This window comes from Nannospalax galili, unplaced genomic scaffold (genome assembly GCF_000622305.1).
Source record: "Nannospalax galili isolate Female #2095 unplaced genomic scaffold, S.galili_v1.0 scaffold805, whole genome shotgun sequence".
NCBI classification, from domain to species: Eukaryota; Metazoa; Chordata; class Mammalia; order Rodentia; family Spalacidae; genus Nannospalax; species Nannospalax galili.
The window spans coordinates 1,802,449-1,823,220 of NW_008353486.1; the positions used below are offsets into that span (position 1 = coordinate 1,802,449).

General features: G+C 40.6%; 1 protein-coding gene across 2 annotated transcripts in view; it reads right to left on the minus strand.

Annotated features, from left to right (window-relative positions):
* The window catches only part of Sertad2 (SERTA domain containing 2), a 116,587-nt gene that overhangs the window by 29,329 nt on the left and 66,486 nt on the right, over positions 1-20,772 (minus strand). The window contains exon 2 of one of the 2 annotated variants that reach the window (XM_029554810.1): positions 12,838-13,027. The exons of the other annotated variant lie outside the window; for it this stretch is intronic. The gene's annotated coding sequence lies outside the window, so the exon portion shown is untranslated. The remainder of the gene's footprint in view (positions 1-12,837; positions 13,028-20,772) is intronic. 2 annotated transcript variants of the gene reach the window in all.

Consider the following 20,772-nt stretch of genomic DNA (forward strand, 5'->3'; position numbering starts at 1 on the left):
AAAACCTCATTCAATTTTATGTCTTATAGGGTTTATACTGAGTTCGATATTGCATAAATGTATTAACTTAACTGTGAACCTAAAAATTTACAGCCACTTTTGAAAGAGATGTATCTTTGCTCTGGAAATTGTTATTGAATATGTTTAAAGCTGTAGAGGAATGCTTCATCTAATCATGTGGTTATTAAATAAATAAATTTTAAAAAGTAACAGATTGGCCAAGCATAGTGGTGCAAGCCTTTAATCTCAGCACTCAGGAGGCAGAGACAGGCATATCTCTGTGAGATCAATGCCAGTATGATGTACATAGAGTTTTAGGCCAGCTAGGGCTCCAGGAAGACCGTCTCAAAACAAAACAAAACCAACCAACAAACAAACAAATAATAGTAACAGACTGAAAGCCAGTGCAATGGCTCGGTGGGTAAAGGTACTTGCCATGAAGCCTGACAACTTGAGATTCCTCCTCAGGAGAGAACTGAGTCACACAAGTTGTACTCTGACCTCCACATGCCCACTGTGGCACATGTGCACATGCATGAACACATCACACACACACACACACACACACACACACACACACACACACATACACACACCATTTTTTAAAGTGCCAGATTCAGCTGAGCTCACAGTAGTGCTTGTAATCCTAGCACTGGGGAGAGTAAGGCAGGAGGACTGGAAAGTCGCTTTTTTGAGACTATCTTTGGTAATTTCAACACCATTTTCATTTCTGTTTAACTTCTTTAAGAAATTAAAGCCCAGGCCAGGTATAGTTGCACATACCTTTAATCCTAGCACATGGGAGGCAGAGGCAGGCTACGAGTTTGAGGCCAGCCTGGTGTATATTGTGAGTTACAGGTCAATCAAGGCTACACAGTGAGATCTTGTCTTAAAAAAATAAAAAATAGTAATAAAAGCTCAAGTTGCAACAGACTAGAAAAATCTTAACCAAATATTAATTTTAATATATTCTGATGTGTTACAATTTTAAAGCTTGAACATCATGTTTTCTAGTCTTAATGGTGACAATGAACAGCTATGAGGACAAAGATTCTAGGGTTGCTATTTTCATATTATAACTAGAGATGAAAAGAGAATAAATGCCTTTCCCAAATTATCAGATGAAAAGATCAGAATTAGCTGGGCGTGGTGGTGCACACCTTTAATCCCAGCACTTGGGAGTCACAGGCAGGTGGATCTCCGTGAGTTCGAGGCCAGCCTGGTCTACACAGTGAGTTCCAGGCCAGCTGAGGCTACAGGGAGACCCTGTCTTAAAAAAAGACTAATAAAAAGAAAAGATCAGAATTAATGCAGAGCCATACCATTTCATGGACAAGAAGAATTTATCCCCACACAGATGCACATACACACAAATTTTAAAAAGGGAACTCATAAATCCTTGATGAGTACATAAGTGGTATGGTCATTTTGGAAATGTGGCATGATCCAGTGATGAGCTGTAGAGCACACCCACACCCACATACATGAAGCCTTTCTCAACTAGGGTTCTATAAAAAAAAATAAGCCCTAGAGAAAATGATTCTGGGAGCATATCCTCAGTTCTCACATGGTATAAAGCTAAAACCAGTATATGCCGGCAAATACTAAGGATATGGGGTGGGGAGAAAAGCTCTTAATTGTGTCAGATGACTTCTTGGTGCAAATACCCACACTGTGTCTGACTTAAGGATCAGGAAGGGATTCCACACAATCCTGAGGAGTAGCTCTTCAGCACCATACCAACACTTGGATCATTCTAGATTTAATGAGATAGAAAGAAGTTCATTATCTACAATGGATTCAATATGGTATTGGTCTTTAATTCTCTTGAGAAATTCTAGATAGAAGGGCTATGTCCAGAGTCTATAGAAACTCGTTTTTACCACCAAGGAGACACCAAAGAATGGTACATGGCTTATAAAGACAAAACTAAGGTTCATCAAGATGAGGACAAATTGATACACCTGAAAACTATAGTGGTTACAAAGATATATAGCAAATCTCAAAAACAGTGCTCAATACAGTTAAGCAAACTGTAAAACACACCACAACAGCACTTGTATACAGTATTTTAAACTTATCTAGAGAGTTTCATTTCTTTCAAAAATATCAAAAACAAATAAATATGTTATAATGCAGAATTTAAATTTATTGTTTCAGAATTTATTAGGTTAAAGAAATAAATTTTCTTTGCTTTCTTCCTTATGAAGCTCATGAAACAGAATTGAGAAAGGAGTTTATCAACAATACTAGTGTCTGCTAATAAATACTGGATATTTGTAGAGAAGCATTCATTTATCTCCCAGGATTTCAGTAGCAATTTATTCCCCTCGTTAATTTTGAGATATTATCCTATATTAAGAATTATTGTAGGGGCTGGAGAGATGGCTCAGAGGTTAAGAACACTGGTTGTTCTTGCAGAAGACCTGGGTTCGAATCCCAGCATCCACACGGCAGCTAACAACTGTCTGTAACTCCAGTTCCAGGGGATCTGACAGCCTCTTCTGTTCTTCGTGGGCACTGCACGACACAGGTGCACATACTATACACAGGCAATACACTCATACACATAAAAAAATTATTATAGCTGGGCACAATGGTGTACACCTTTAATTCCAGTACTTGGGAGGCAGAGGCAGGCAGATCTCTATGAGATCTAGGCCAGCCTGGTCTACACAGTGAGTTCCAGGCCAGCTGGGGCTATTAGAGATTCTATCTTTAAAAAAAAAAAAACAAAACCAGATTCCATTCTCATTAGGCTGAACAGGGAGCATGGTGGCACATGTTTTCAATCCCAGCACTCAGGAGGTGGAAACATGAAGCAGAGACACAGACAACTGCAAAATTCAATGACAATGCTAAAGTAATCTATAGTTTTTCTTCTTCATTTTTTTTTTAAGTCTTTTTGAGACAGGGTCTTTCTGTAGCCCCAGCTGGCCTGGAACTCATTATGTAGACCAGGCTGGCCTTGAACTCACAGAGATCTGCTTGCCTCTCCTGGGATCAAAGGTGTGCACCACCACACCCGGCTGCAGTAATCTACAGTTCTTAATAAGGTAGCCACGTGACAGGTTCACAGTCATATTTTGGGCATATTTCTCACTTGTTAGGCTAACTTCTACTATGTTAGAAAGATTATAAACTTCCTCACAGAGTAGAGGCCATCTAGCTACTTCCTTAAAATGTCAAAGAACTCAGCATATAAAGTAAAATTGATTCATTTATTTATTTTTTATTCATTTATTATGGTCTAGGATTGAACCCAAGACCTTGCATATGCTAGGCAAGCCCTTCATCACGGAGCTATATCACTGCCTCCTACCACCTTTTAAATTTTAATTTCAAGACAGTCTTGCTAAATTGCCCAGGCTGGCCTCAAACTTGCCATCCTCCTTCCTCAGGCACTGGAGTGGCTGAAATTACAGGTGAATGCCATCAGAACTACCTTGTTTTTTTTAAATGGAAACACACTTTACCCAGAAAATATCTTCCCGAAGATTTCAGGAGTTCACCAACTGCAACAACAGACTGGCTCTGTCTAAGTGTGTGTACGTTGATACTAAGTGTATGTACGTTGATACTGAGGGTCTTGATCTTTGGGAACTTCATGTTGTTCCGGTGCATGAGTTTCTTTTTTAAAAGAGACTGTCTTGAAATAAGCCCATGTTTTAAGTACACACTTCTCTGCAAGCTAACAGGCATTCTGAAGCTAGGTGGTTCTAAATAAAGAACTCTAGTCAACAACAGGAAATAACTCCCACAGAAAAAAGGGGCAGAATACAAACTCTCACCAACTCCTGCATACAGTTCACAACGGCCTTTTGTTCCATGCACATTAAGTCTGAAATCTCTACTTTTCAGAGCATGTTGAGGCCTTTGCAGAGCAATTGAAACATTTCTTATTCTCTTGCTAGTGTCCTTGCTTGAAGTTCACTTAGAACAGACTTCCTGTGAGATAGTAGATCAGAAAACGAGGCAGTTTTCTATTCTAATGTGTTTGTTGTTGTTTTGTTTTAATGAGGCTTCTCAAGAATTTTATTTAATTAATTAATTGATTTTTGCTTAAAAACTCATTTTTCACCATGGGTGGTGACATACTAGTGCTTGGGAGACTGAGGCAGGATTCTGAGTTCAAGCCCAGCTAGGACTACAAATGGATACTCTGTCTCAAGCAAACAACAAAACACCCCAGTTTCCTATATACTGTATATGCACCATGCAAACATGCACATACTTATTTTAAGGGGATACATTCACCTGCAGTACCTGTTTCTAACTCTATTAATAAGGATGCATCCTATTAGCCAGTAAATCCAGGATGATGGATTATCAGCAATTTACTAACGACATTTCAGGAAATCAATCTAACTAGAAAACAAATTGATATTCTCTTCTGAGGCTTCCATCTTGAGTCTTTAGAAAAACTTAACAATCTCAAGCCAACCAGACAGAAAGACATCAAAATGGTGGTTTTCAAAATCCGAAAGACTCCTACTGGAACTGCAACGCTCAAGTACAGCACAGGTGCCCCTGCCTGGTGGCGAGCTGCAAGCTAGTGCTTCTTCTGTCCCATACACACTCAGCTTTGCCCTTTCTACCGGTTCTTTCCAGCAGGCAATAAGCGGAAGGCTCAATGGGCTCCAACTTCATTTCTAAAACACCATACCACCCTCTTCCCCGTTAATGCTGCAAGAATGTGGGCACTGGTGGCTACTGCTGTCTTTACCCTTCGCAGCTTTATTCTGTCTCCTGCTTCAAGACAACTGTACTGGCTACCCAGAAAAGGGCCATGGTGTCTTCTAAATGCCATGGCCAACAGATACTTCTCGTCACCCACCATATTCAGCTTCTAGATAGCATTTGACATCTGATGCTACTTGTCCACCTCCCTCTGTTTCTTCCTGTTTGTTGAACTACAAGCTCCTGGCTCTTTCCCCTCGGGTCACCCAGAGTTTCCTCTGCTGGTTCCTCTTTCTCTATCTTCCTTATAAACTGGCAGTTCTTAAACAACGTGTAAATAAAACTTGCTTCGGCACAGTCTCCACCCTCCCTTGCTTACTCTCAGGACACCTACATGCTAATGACTTACAAATAATGATGGATATTCCAGACCTTACTCTCCCAGCTATAAGACTGTATGTCCCAGTTCAAATCAGGGTCATTCCTGGCTTGTTATCCTGCCATAATTATTAATAAATCCTGTTTCAATCTCAAAAGGGTGCTCATTTGAACCAGTATATAATTAGCCTATCTATATTCCACTGCCTATCAGATATCTCCACTGGTTATCATAAAGACATCTCCAACTCTCACAGAACATCTAAAATTGGCCTAGGGGATGGTGTAATGGCTCAGCGTCTGATGATCTTAGTTCAGTCTCTGGAACCCATACGATGGAAGGAGAGAACAAGTTCCCATTAAGTTATCTTCTGAGCTCCATACTCCTGTGTGTGTCCCCCTCCCAATAAATAAATGCAAAAGAAATTTAAATAAATAAAACTGGCCTAATCATATCCTGTTTAAATTTGTCCCCCCTTTCTAATTCCTACAAATGGTTAAACCACCAAAATCCACCTAGTGTATAAGTTGGAAATTGAAGATTCAGAGTACCTTTCCCATCTCTTATGCTCACATTCATCCTGGCACAAAGTTCTGTCAATCTTTTTCCTTAAATATTTTCCAAATAGGTCCCATTTCTCTCACCATGGCCTTAATCAAGGCCCTAATTATCTTTCACTTCCATTACAGCAACAATCTATTTTCCTATTTGCAGTCTTTAGTATTTTCCTCTAATCCATCCATACAACAAACTGTGATGCCATATATCCAAAATGAACAGGATGACTGGGGGTATAGCTCAGTAGAAAAGCACTTGCCTAGCATGCATGAGGCCCTGGGTTTGGTTCCCAGTACCACAAAAATAAAATAAAATAAAATAAAAAACATTAAAAAAAAAAGACAACAAAATGTACATGAGATGCTCCCAAGAGACCCCAGGAATGATCAACCCATTGTGATACAGTGGGTTACAGAGACACAAGTCTCTACAAAAGGCACAAGTGAGTGGCCACAGGGTCTGGTCAGTGTGGCAAGTAGGCTCTGAGCCAGTGATCGATTTTAGGGCAGTCAGCCAAGGACATTAATCAAGGTCATTACAGACAGATGGAGCAGCAGGAAGGTGAATAACAGCAAGAAAGCTGGTGCATAGCGGAGGTAAATTCCAGGGGGAAAACAGCAATACAGAAGACCTGAGAGGTTGGCTGGGGCAGGTCCTAGGGAGCTAGAGGAGCCAGGAAGAGATTTTCCATGGGAGAATGGCAAAAACTGATTTTATTAATTTAGAGCCCTAAGTCTACATCTATTCTTAAACTTAACAGAATAATCCTAGAATTTATGTAGAACCCAAAAATAAAGGGAAAAACTTAAAAAAATATTTTATTTATTATTTTTATTTTATGTGTATATATTGCCTGCATGTAGGTAAGTGCACCCGTGTCGTGCAATGCCCGAGGAGAACAGAAGAGGCTGTCGGATCCCCTGGAAATGGAATTACAGGCAGTTGTTAGGGGCCATGTGGGTGCTGGGATTCAAATCCAGGTCTTCTGCAAGAAGAGTCAGTGTTCTTAACCGCTGAGCCATCTCTCCAGCCCCAAGGGAAAAACATTTTTTAAAAAGATTCCAAACCATATTAAAAAGTTACAATAATTAAAAACTGAGGTCTGGTATGAAAAAAAAATATCAATGAATCTGAACTGAAATACTTGGAACAGATCTATAAAGTATAAAGGTTCAGTATTTTCATGATGGTACTGCCGATGGTGGGACAGAAAGCCAAGGCGGTATCACCATTTACAGAGGAAACCGAACGAACATGTCATTCCTGCTTCAGACAATGAGAAAAAACAGACTGAAGAACAGCATTAGAAATACATGAATGTGGGGCTGGAGAGATGACTCAGCAGTTAAGAGCACTGAATACTCTTGCAGAAGACCCGGGTTCGATTCCCAGTACCCACATGATGGCTAACAACAGTTTGTAACTCCAGTTCTAGGAGATCCAGTGCCCTCTTCTGACCTCCAGTGAAGGTGGAGGTGGCACTGCACGACATGGGTCCACTTACATACACGCAGGCAATATACTCATACACATAATAATAATAATAATAACATGAATGTAAGAAAAATTAAGGAAATCACAAATGAATAATTGATCTTAGAGATAGGAAAGATCTTTCCAAACAAAAAGTAAAAAACTGTAAGGATAAAACTGACAACATAAAAAAAAAACATCATTGGGGCTGGAGAGATAGCTCAGTAGTTAAGAGCACCAGCTGCTCTTGCAGAGGACTGGGATTTGATTCCCAGCACCCACATGGTGTCTAACAACTGTCTTTAACTTCAGTTCCAAGGGATCCAACATATTCTTCTGACTTCTGAGGGCACTGCACAACATGGGTGTATTTACATACACGCAGGCAATACACTCATTTACATAAAATAAAAACAATTAAAAAAACCTCCATAGGAAAAAACATCATAAGAAAAACTGAAAAAGACAAATTTTAAGAAAAATATCTATAACACAGATAATAAACACTAACCTAAAGAGAGTCTATGAATCAATTAGAAAGACATCAGCACTAATTTAGAAAACACTGAAATTAGGGTGCCATTAGAATGGGCAAAGGACAGAAGCTGATGACTGCCATTAAAAAAAAGAAAAGATTCGTTTTAATAAAAGCCATACAAACATAAAAGAAATAGAATTCCATGTACCAAGTTGGGTGGGGCTGCTTTATAACTGATGAGTGGACAGTGGACAGGGTTGTCTTATAGTTCCTGATGGGAGATGAACTGATTTGATCTTGGGCCAAACAGGGTTTTGGTTTTGTCTATCAAGGAGCCTTTTTGAATGTCCATATCCTGTAAGGTAAGCATTTAATTTTCGTCAATTTGTCCCACTGAATTAATCGGAGCTATGCATAAATATTAATTCAACAAATATGTACTTAGTACCCACTCTATCTTCGGTTCTGGACACCAGGAACATGGCAGTGGACAAACATCCAAACTTCCTGTTCCTGAAGATCTAACATTCCAATAACAAAAAAGGGAGAAAAACTGAATAAAGCCGAAAAGACATTTTAATCAAGACTTTCAGGAGGTGAGGATGCAGGCCTAGCAGATACCAGGCAGAAGAGTTTTGCTGCAGTGGGAATAGCAAATACAAGCAGATCTTGTAGGTAGGAGGATGGAGGTGGATGGGGTGTTGGGTTTGGTTAGTATGGGAAGAAAGGAGGAACTGGGAGAAGGGCAGCAACAGGGCAGGTTGTGGAGAACCTTGTAAGTCAATGAATGACTACCTTTCACCCCGGTCAGACTTAAAGCAATATTCATTATCCTGACTTCTAGCTACATATTCTCAATACAAGGTCTGGTGATCCTATGACACACATAGCTTCTCTTAAAGCTCTGAAGACCAGAAGTTTAAAATCAAGGTGTTGGGTGGGCTGCATTTCTTCTCTTTCCTGTCTTCTGACTTCTAGGGGCTGCATGCATTCCTGGGCTCCTGGTTACTTCCTATAGCTTCAAAGCACACCATTCCAGCCACTATTTGTTACCCATTTCCTCTGCCTTTTACCCTCCTTATTGTTAAGTACCCTCATGATTACACAGAACCAGCCAGATAATCCATATTACCTCTGGTCTCAAGAACTGTAACTTAGTCACGTCTGTGAAGTCTGTTTCCCCACGTGTAGTAACACAGGGAGCATTACTCTAAGCATCACAACAGCCTACGACGATGGGACCATTGACTCTTATGTCTTAAGCCACTGTTTGTTGGGTTTTTTGTAACTGGCGGGTGAAAGCATCGTAGCAAACCACCTACTAGTCATAAAAGCTTAGCCCAGCAATTCCCAGTGAGAGTAGAGTAGACAAGGAGAAAATGCAGAGAAAGGTCTGGGAAAGCTATGTATTTTACAATTGTTTGGGAACTTTTCCCAAAATATACCTTCCTGTGTCCTGCCCAGACCCACGGAATTTGGATATTCAAGTATAGGCACCAGGTACACATAGATGGGCAATCTCCCTAGGAGATTCAGCTGTGACCTATGGTTAAGATTCAACTATGACTTAATTTTCTTACCTGAAAAGCACAATAACATGTCCCACCTATCCCTCATGATCATGTGGAGATCAAGATAAGTAATGTATATGAAAGCATTTCTATATTACTGGTGATCACTAAAGGAAACCAAGGCAGACAGCAAATCGTAGTGGTAGATAAAATGGTTCATCGGTTTCTTGAATTTACAAGCTAAACAAAATCACACTCTTAAGAAACAAAAGATATTTTTTAAAAATCCACGTACAAACCTCATACATAATATGGATCCCCTGGGTGCCCAATTACTCTTAATTTAATGATAATTTCAATATATTTGGAGGTTTAAAAAGAGAGAAAGACACAAGTACATAAAGTGAATGAAGAACACAGCTAACAACTACAAGGAGGATTCTAAAACACTGACACTATGATTTTTTTAAATATACGTATTCGGGATGATTTAAAGTGGGGCAAAGAGCACCACACCCCTCACTAGTCCTGCCCTAAAGGACCTTTATTTCAATAGAATATCACAGCACTCTAATGATTCTGATTTATGAAAAAAGGGATTGATGCTACCTGTGGGAAAAAAATGTGGTAACACTGACAATAGTAATGACATAAAGAAAGATTTCTATCCAACATCTTTATGTAATTCCGACATACCTAAAAGATAAATTTTTGGTATCTATAATGCAGACTATTATAGAACACTAAGGATGCTATATAAATGAGAAGGTCCACTATAAACTATGGTTGTTGCAAGCCTACACATGTTCTGCTTATATGAAGGAAGCCCTCACCATTGCAAGGACTCAATAAATCTGTATTGTTGGGCTGGAGAGATAGGTCAGCGGTTAAGAGCACTGACTGCTCTTGCGGAGAACCCGGGTTCAATTCCCAGCACCCACGTGGAGGTTACGAATCGTCCTTAACTCCAGTTCCAGGGGAATCTGAAGCTCTCTTCTGATTCTGCATGATATAGGTGCACTCACATACATGCAGGCAATACACTCATACACATCAGGGTCTCCCTGTAGCCCCAGCTGTCCTGGAACTCACTATGTAGACCAGGCTGCCACCACACCCAGCAATAAAAAAATATTTTAAAAAAAGTGGAAAACACTTTCCAAGTGAGAAGCTGTTAAGCTTTAAAACAAAAAGAAAAGAAAAGAAAAGAAAACCTGTGCTGTTCAGGAATCACGCTGACACTGCCAGCTTTATGGGTGAAGAGCACCGCTGGTTCATCTGCTGGCTGCGGAGCACATGCTAGCAACACCGCACCTTCAAAACTGGATGATCACTTTAAAATTACATAGCATGCATAAATTACAAAGCATCATCTTCAAGAGCCAGCTATGAATCTGCTTTATATTTGGGGAACTAGGGCTCAGAGAAGCTACTGCAGTCTGGGCAGCAAAGCCCACACTGGTAATTTATATTATTGCAAATATTACTTTGGTTAACTTTCTAATGAAGACTCTTTGCCAAAGCGTCTTTCTAAAAACAAACCCAGATGGGAACTAAGTGTGGTGATCTGTCTACCTACCTATCTAGCAGTATGAATCAGAAAAACTTTAACATATCTTTTTTAAATATAGCCTGCCTTTTTCTTTTTAGTATGCCCACACACCAGCTAAGTTTCCATAAACAGCTTTAGCTTAGGGTGAAATTTTACAACTGAATCTTAGACACTTAAATAGAAAATCGTAAACTGGTTTTAGCTAGTAAGTGTTAGCTCTAAAGACCAAAGGCCCCAAATGTACAGATTTCACAAACAGTTGTGCTATATGAAAAGGTGCAGGTATCCCAGTGTTTTGTTTTACTTTATTTGCACTTCCGGAGGACTACTACTATGCTTTCGTGCTACTTCAGCCCACATATACTGGTGACACATGCAGAGCCTAAAAATGCCATGATTCATCTGAGGCTGCCAGGCAGCTCAGGGAAAAAGTGTCGGAGAGGCTATGAGGGTGCTTTGCCTAATGTCTGCTCACGCCTCTGATCCCACCATGCACTGTGTGCTACACGTGACTCCATAAAGCAGCCATCCCCACCCCCAACCCACCCTCCCACCTGAGGAGAGAGCATGTAATATGCCTGCAGTAAATAAAAAAGATTATGTGAAGGCACCTGGAGTCAGACATCACCTTGATGATAGGACTATGTCAAGAGAAACTCTTTACTATCAGTTTGTTCACATTTATGCCATTATGTTTTGGTTCTTTTGTAGGGAAGCCATGCAGAAAACTTTGAGATTATTTATAATAACATGTAATTCAGTAAGCTATAGTCAATGTACTTTAAAAATATATATTTTATTTATTTTTATGTTATGTGTATGAGTGTTATATCTGCACGTATGTAAATGCACCCATGTCATGAAATGCCCGTGGAGGTCAGAAGACGGCGTCAGAGCCCCTGAAACTGGAGTTACAGATAGTTGTTAGCGACCATATAGGTGCTGGAAATCAAACCCAGGTCTTTTGTAAGACCAGCCAGTGCTCTTAACCACGGAACCATCTCTCCAGCCCCAATAGTCAGTATGTTTGACGATGCATAAGATTATGACTCTGGAGTCAAATATTCCCGGGACACATAGGGTTTCAAGTTCTATGACCCTGCACTGGTCTTAATTTCCTCATCTGCACAAAGGGCATAGAGGCTGGGTATGCTGTCACTCTCAGAAGGCTGAGGTTGGAGAATCATGAGTTTGAAGACAGGCTAGGTCATATAGTAAGACCATGTCTCAAAAGAGGTGGAGGCTGGGGAATAGAACCCAAACCTACAGCCTAGTGTTACTATAAGGATTAAATGAGGTATTATGAAAGGAAGGTTAGTGCAGCCTCCGAGAAAGATAAATGACAGCAGCTACTTTTGTTGGCAATTATAACATGGTAGTGGTCTCTGGTGTTGGATGAAGAATGCTGCCCATCTCCACAAGGCATGCCTAGCCAGCACAGTGCTGCAATGGATCTTACGTAAGGGCCTGTGACAATGCCGCAGTACCCGAGACATGAGATGCAGTTGCACTCATTGCATGAGGCCAGACTGGAACACAGGAAAAAGACACTTTTACCGCATGAATCTTCTCAGCTGCCTAGCGTTCATAATGCACCCTGCCACCACAATTCAATCTAAAAACAACCATACTACTCTTGTCTAACACTATGTGAATGTGCATTATACTAGGTCTAGGGCAAAGCTTAAGATTGTTTCATAAATAATTAAGAGGGGGTCAAGCCTTTGAATTGGTTTGTTGTTGTTTGGGTTTTTTGTTTTTAAGATGAGGTCTCAGTAGCTCAGGCTGGCCTTGAACTCACTATGTTGGGTATGACTTTGAATTCCTGATCCACCTGCTTCTATCCCCCGACATACTAGGATCATAGGCATGCATCCCTCATCCAGCTAAACTCCAAATTCTTAATGATCTTGTCTGTGTCCTTATGCTTTAATTATATTCCAAGAGGAAATCATAATAAAGATTAGGAAAAATAAGCTACTTTCTTCAATGGCCTTAAAACACAAGTAGCAGGAGCCTGGCAAGTGAACCAAGAAACAGAACATATACAAAAAATACAGAGAACTTTAAGCCCCACTCAGAATAGACACCCCTATCTTTCTTTAGAAGATCCCATTATGCAGATGTTAATCACACACACACAGTATTTCCTTTGTTCTTGGTCTGACAGATTAAGGAGGGAGTTCAAGTGTTTATCAGGACTTACATTTGGTTGTGAGTAAAGATATACTGGTGAATATCCACTTAAATGACTTGAGTTCTCTTTGTTTTCTCACCAAATTAGCCTGAGGTTGTAAGGTCCAGGACTGAAGGATGGTTCAAAGGCACTGCTCCAACAGCCTCATGTCGTCAGGGTCCTCCAACAGCTGCTACCCAATAGGCATTTTATCCACTTTCTAGGTAAGAATAAAGTTAAATATATTGCCTTTATAAGGCACTGTACCTTTCTTTTCTTTTCTTTTCTTTTTTTTTTTTTAAAGATACCCTCCCCAGGCATGGTGGCACACACTTTTAGTCCCAGCACCCAGGAGGCAGAGGCATACAGATATCTCAAAAAAGCTACCTTCCACAGGGACTTCTACCTACCCCCATCAGGCCGGAACAGAGCACAACAGACTCCTCAGCTACAGGAGCCCAAGATACCACATTTTACTTTAGCACAAAGCTACTTCAAATAAAATCAGGTTTCCTTAAAATGGAATGGGAAGGCTAGAGATACAGCTCAGTGGCAGAGCACTTTCTTAGCACGCCCATGGGGCCCTGGGTTCAATCTCCTGCACTGTAAAACAAAAACAAACAAAAAATGGAATGGGAGAACTAGGGAAAGAGATAGAGCATAGTTTAATAGAATGCAACAGAACTGGTTGCTTAATTTATAGTTTCACTGTGTAGAAAAATGAATTAAGATGGCAAAAAATAACAATTAAAATGACATTGTATTGGTCGGTAATTGATAGTAATAAATCACAATGGTTCCTTGGATTTATTCATTTGCACTTTTCTCTGAGGAACTCCATGATTTTTTGCACACACCAACTTTTCTCACCAGAATAAATGCTAAACTTCCCCAAGGATATTTGTATAAGATAAAGACATCTAAAACATGTAAAGATTGAATGAATCTCCAGCCTTGTGCTACACTGAATTTGATACCTGCTGCCGCTGCCCTCTGCCTGTCCCAGACAAGAGTGGGGACAACTTTACCCAGTGAGAGGACAACCCTGCCGTGAAAGGGTCCAAATCTTGTGCTCTACTCACATCTCTCTAAGGCAGAGAAGGGTCAAATCCTAGGTTGAAGTAAAATGGCTGGGAGTATGAAAATTCAAGGGCTGAGACAGGTTAGACAGGCCTTTATAGAGAACTGCCATCCAAGTCTAGTGAGGCCACTGTAGCCAAGTGTGCTCAGTGGAAGACTTCCATGACCTCGATCCCCTCCTCTACCCAAAGGGTCTGCAGGTGCCACCTTGTGAGTAGCATGTACAGGGCAAGAAAAAAGGTCTCAATAGTTAGGGCCACCTAGTAAGGCTATCTGTACTAGGCTACCAGAGGAAGGGAGGGGAACAGGGAGGAAGGAAGAGAAGGAGGGGAACTGATAGCTATAAAGCAGCATCTGAGATTTAGATGAAGTAAAACCGAATCACCTATAATTCCCTTTAATCCAGGTGTAAAGTCACAAGAGCTTTGTTCTGAGAAAATTAAACTTTCAGAGGCCAGGTAGGCAACATGATATAGTCAATCCCAGAGTGCTAAGAAGCATAATGCATAGTTATTAATTCTCATTATAATTGTTCTCTTAAACATACAGTTTGTAACTCAATCAAAGTCATTCCCAAATCTTTTAACCATTTTGTAGACGAAAAAATAATTACTAGCTGAGTGTGGTGGCACACGCCTTTAATTCCAGCACTTGGAAGGCAGAGGCAAGTGGATTTTTGTGAGTTCGAGGCCAGCCTGGTCTACATAGTGAGTTCCAGGACAGCTGGGGCTACAAGGAGACCCTGTCTCAAAAAGATAAAAAAAAAAATTACTGTTAAGCGAAATATTATACGAAATTTAAGTTCAATGGAAGCTATTCTTCTCTGAGCACATACACAACTGCATTGTTACTGAAAGAGCAGAGCACACTGCAAATGGAGAAGAAAAGCGCCCTGTAACACCTCAGTATACGCTAAGTGATGCATTAGCTTCCTAAGAGTAAGAGAAAAGCAGAGGCTCGGTATAGGTTCCGTTTTCAAATATGTACAGGTTGCAACTGATTATTAATTTTGTGTTACTTTTAATGAAAAAAATTTACCCTATAAGAAATAGTTGCTCATGGATGGATTAGATCATGCACTCTGTTCAGAACAACAAGGATAACTTTAGTAAATTTAAATAATACACTAAATAAAGGTTCTGCTCCTCAGTCAAGAAAGCACTCGAGCTGAAATCAAGCAGAGCCTGGAATCTGCTTCATAATTATTTATGACCCCACAAGTACTTAAAGCAAAAGTCTTTTATTGGAACATTAAAAAAAAGTTCACAATTATGTGGTTGGTTCATTTTTTTTTTAAGCACTAGCTACACAGATCACATGACTCCCCAAACACATACGCCTTCTCTTTCTGTGTAGTCTTTTTTTCCTGCAGAAGAACTGCTCTGAGAGAGTGATGGGGCTGGGGTGGAGCTTTAAGGCTGGAAGAGGCCAGGGAAGTTCATCTAAAACTTTCACTTTAGATTAACAAACATTGGTTCCATTTATTGAGGAATATTTGCTTGCTGTGACAATAAATGCACTTCTTTTAGGATAGAATGTGTGTTAGGAAGACTAATGTGATTTTTAATTGCCAACTACCCAAATGGGTTTAAGGCACTTTTTTTGTGGTTGTTGTTTGAAAGCTAACAGACAAAAACAAAAAAAGATAAAACTTTCTTCCCTCAGTAGACAAAGGGCTGGGGCCCTCTTAACTGCTTTGTACAAGTTGTTTTTTTGTAACCTGGAAACTGATTGGGTGACATTCAATCTCCAAGATTAAAATCTCTTAGTGAATATTGTATTGTTCCACTGTTCTCGCTGTCATTTTGGCATGTGGGGCCCGGCACACTGCTCCTGCTGGCACACTTACCAGCTAATGAAACCTAGCCTAGGAGCAGCTGCCTGAATCTATGTCAAGCTGCATCTGGCATCCATCTATCTTCCGGCCATCGAAATTCACCTCTGAAATCATACAAAGCAGCACCAGCTCCCTGAGCCACAGCAACACACCAGTCTTTGTTTCATAGAGGCTGAAAGGCAATTTAGACCCATATTTCGCTGTCATTTTTATTTTTATTTTAAATTTGCTATATATTTAGAATGGTAGCTTTTGAAAGGAAAGGGGGAAAGATGTTTTTAATACAGACACTACCAAGACTTGAAAATATTCTGTTAAAAATTTTGTAGACCACCATTAGCATGGCTTGGAGGAAGCAGTATGTTGAAGGGTTTGGTGCCGACACAATGGTGCCGACAGATCCCAGGCAAGAAGGCAAGGCTGCTTACAATTCTGGAGTTGTCATGGTTGTTAAATACACTGCACCACAAAATCTTCCAGTACCCAAAGCTTTCTCCCTATGGTTCTGTGGAATTATCAGAGATGCTGTTTTAGCAAGAAAATTATTAACACGTGCACACACAGAATATTGTTTTCAAAACCCACTACATGAGAGAGCAGTTTTCCTGACTAGGCACATACATTAGACACTTTAAAATATACTGTTTAGATGATGCACTCTTGTGAGTACTGTAACCCCAGCGCTGAGGAAATAAGAGGAAGGACGATCTCAAGTTCAAGGCCAACCTGGGCTTCACAGCTAGATTCTGTAAAAGAAAATCCAAAACAATGAAACAAAACAAAAAGATTTACTCTTCAAAAATTGTAATTAGTTGACTTTTTCTTGGCCTTCTGATGAAAATGACCTGTACACAGGGATATTCTTTTCTTTAACTGCAATGACTAGATTGGAAACAAGTACAATAATTTCTTTTGCTTATTTATACTCTAAGATAGATACATACCTTGACATATTTATTTTATCAATTGCCTTACACTTGGGGGTAGTGTTGGAGACTGAACCTGGTCCTTGGTGCATGCTCAGCAAGTGCTCTCCCACTCCTCTGAGCCACACCCCACCTCCAGCCCTACACTTTTAAAAAACCATGTTAACAGAAAGAGCACTGGCTGCTCTAGCAGAAGACCCAAGTTTGGTTCCCAGTACCCACATGGGGGCTAACAACCACCCAAAACTCCAGTTCCAGGGACTCTGATGTCCTCTTCTGACCTCCGTGAGCACTGCATGACACGGGTGAATTTACATGCATGAAGGCAAAAGACTCATACAAATGAACTAAAAATAAATAATTTTTTTAAATGGTGGTAATTGCACCTACTATTTGAACCTTTTAAAATATTATTTTTATTTTATGTGTGTGTGTGAATTGCCTGTGTGTAGGTAAATGCACCTGTGTCATGCAATGCCCACGAAGGACAGAAGAGGCTGTCGGATGCCCTGGAACTGGAGTTATGGGCAGTTGTTAGCTGCCATGTGGGTGCTGGGATTTGAACTTGGGTCTTCTGGAAGAACAGCCAGTGTTCTTAACCACTGAGCCATCTCCCCAACCCCCTATTTTGAACCTTTTTATCAGTGTATAGTTCAGTAGCAGAAAGTTCTCACACAACATTGTACAACTAACATTGCATTATCCATTTTCAGAATTTTATCATCACCCCAAACAGAAACTCTTTACTAACTGAACAATCTCTGGCATGTGAGAGATCTTTACTAACTTACCAACCTCTGGCAACCTGTTTCACCCTGTGTCTATGAACGTGACTATTCTAAGTACCTCATATATGCTAAATCTGGAACTGAACTTTTGTGCCTAGTTTCTTTTACTTTTTGTTTTCCAGGTTCATACATGTACCATTTCATTCTCTGCTGTTTGTCTTTTGAGACAGGGTCTCATTCTATAACCCAAGCTGGCATCAGTCCTGTGGTCCTCCTGCCTCAGCCTCCTAAGGGCTAGGATTATGAGTGTGTGGCACCAGGCCCAGCAATTTCATTTACCTGAGAGTAGATTGCAGGGATGTAACATGTTTGGTTTACTGGCTCAATTCCTGATGGACACTGAGGTGTTTCTGCCTTCTGGCTACTGTGAATGATGCTGCTATGAATACTAGCATACTGTTTAACTCCTACTTTCAATTTTGGGGAGTACATTCCTAGGAATGGAATTACGCGATTGTATTGTAAAACTGTTTAACTTTCTGAGGAACCAAATGATGGTTTTTAGAAGCAAATATTTTGAAGCTTAATTTTGTCCTTATAATGATGCCAAGTTACTATAATGATACTTTCTGTGCTGTGTGGAGGCTGCCGGTTCCTTCCACTTGGCTGGCTCTCAGATCTTACCTACACAGCTGACCACTCCCTCTTCCAGGAACACTTTCTCTACATGGCTTCCAGGACTGTACATGCCTGGTTTTCCTCCTTTTTCACTGGTCACACTTCCCAGTCTCTCCCAATGGGTTTCCTTCTCTTTCTCTGGCCTCTGGACTCTAACATGTCCCTGGGGTTCAGTTCTTGGGCTTCTTCACATTTTGTTCATCTAGTTTCATCACTCTGAATACAGTACAAATGCCGACAGTTTCCAGCCTGCATCTCCAGCCTGTACTTGTTCCTCTGGACTCCAGACTTGACTCTCCGACTGTCTGCTCAACACCCCTGCAGACATATAGAACTCAGCACCCTTCCCCCAACGTCTCCAAGCAGCATCCTTTGAGCAGTTGATATAAAAGCAGCTTATTTCATGTCAGTTCAAAAGTCTTGGAGTTGCCATCATGTCCTCACGCCCAATCTGACAGGAATCTTACTGTCTTCTCTCAAAACCATCTAGCACAGGGCTGGGATGTAGTTGAATGGTAGAGGACTTGCCTAGATTTACAAGGCCTAGGCTCTATCCCGGAACCACAACTCACAGAAATAAAACAGCAACCTGAATATGGATTACTTATCACCACTCTAGGACCATTATCCCAGTCCAAACCACCATCACATCTTTTGCTATGAGCACTGACATACTTTCTGAAGGTTATACTTTCCCTTTTCATCTTTATTTTAGATTTATTTTAGGGGCTGGGGAGATGGCTCAGCAGTTAAGAGCACTGGCTGCTCTTACAGAGGACCTGGTACAGTTTCCAGTAGTAGCTACATGGCAGAACAACCACCTGTAACTCCAGCTTCAAGGGATCTGATGCCCTTTTCCGACCTCCGTGGGCATTGTACCACACATGTAGGCCAAACACTCATACACATAAAATAATTTTTTCTAATTTTAAAAAGATTTTATTTTTAATTATGTATACTTGTGTGTATCTGTGTGCATGTGCATCTAAGTGCAGGTGCCCATGGATGCCAGAAGGGGGTGTTGGATTCCCTAAAGCTGGAGTTACAGGTGGTTGTGAGTCACCTGATGTGGATGCTGAGAATCTAACTCTGGTCCTTTGCAAGAGTAGCAAGTGTTCTTAACTGCTGAGCAGCCTCTCCAGCCCAGGCTGTATTCTCTTCCTTGCTCTTACCATTGTTTCTCAACTGCCTAGTCTCAACACAGGAGCCATGATGACCCTTTAAAAAATGTAGATCAGGTCATGCATCCTTCCTCTCCAAATCCATCAATGGCCTCCCATTTTACTCACAGTAAAAGCTAAAATGTTAACACCTTCTTTACCCCCCCCTTTAAAAAAAAAAAAAAAAAGTTCTCACTGTATAGCCCCGGCTCACCTGGAACTCACTGTGTAGACTAAATTGGCTTGGAACTCACAGAAATCTGCCTGCCTCTGCCTCCTGAGTGCTGGAATTAAAGGCATGTGCTACCACTCTTAATTGGAACTTCATCACAAATTACCCTTGCTCACTCATTCCACCAACACTGTCTTCATCTCCTCACTAGTCCTTGAAAGTAGCAGACAAGTTTATGTGAACTGTTAGTACTTCCTGGAGCTTTCTAGGGTCATCTGCCTCCCTCATTTCCTTCAGGACTTGGCTCAAATGTCCTGGCTCTTTGTCTTCAAACCATATTTATACTTCAAACCATATTTCCCACAGTCCTTTCCTATATCCAGTCCCCAAACACTGCTTTAACTCCCCTAGAGCATATATCACCTCCTAGCAATTTATGAATTATGTTTATTATTTGCTGCCTCCATTAAACTATAGGTGTCACAGAGGTGGAAATGTTTCCCTCTGATTATTTTCATTTTTATATTTCTAGGTGCTACAGACTAAATGTCTGTATGTCTGGAAAAATGAACAAAGCCCTAGGCCCCAGTGTGATGGTATTAAAAGGTGGGGCCTTTTAATAGGAGATGACTTAGATGTGGACCTGAGGGTGCAGTACCTGAGGTGATGGAGTTAGTGCCTTTATAAAAAGAGAGAGACAAGGAGCTCTCTTTTGTGCACACAAACCAAGGAAGGTCATCTGAGGATATGACCATTTAGAGTCTTCGTCAGTAACCTAAGCAAGTAGGCATAGATCTCATACTCCAGCCTATAGAACTGTACAAAATCAATATCCCCTGGCTACAGTAATTTGTTATAGCAGCCTGACCTGACTTAGAACTTAGAACCAAGACTATCCATGAAGCAAATGTTCAATGGTAGTTTTTAAATGAATGGGTCAGTCAGCATTGTATTGGGATGTTCTGTCAGCCATTTGTGCTCAGAAGGGTCCTCCTAGACCTATCTTTCTCACCTAGAGCTGCACACTAGCTTTTTAAGTATCTTCTCCAACACAGGCACTAGCGTGCTGGGAAATGCAGATGCTCCTCAGAGTTCACAGTTCAATGAAGTTCTATAGAACTTATCATTTTTAAGTCATATATTTTGAGATGATTTTATTTTCACTTGCACCTGAAAGATCCAGCCCTTTACCCAGTTTTCTCCAATGGTTATTAATGTCTTGCAAATCTATAGCATAAGATTTTGACATGATGTAAGAGACCTCACACAAGTATCCTGGGTTGCTACTTCACAGTCAACCCCCTTCCCTTCTCTCACTTCCTTAACTCCTGGAATCTACTAATATGCTTCTTATTTCTGTGATTCAGTCACTTCAGAAACATTG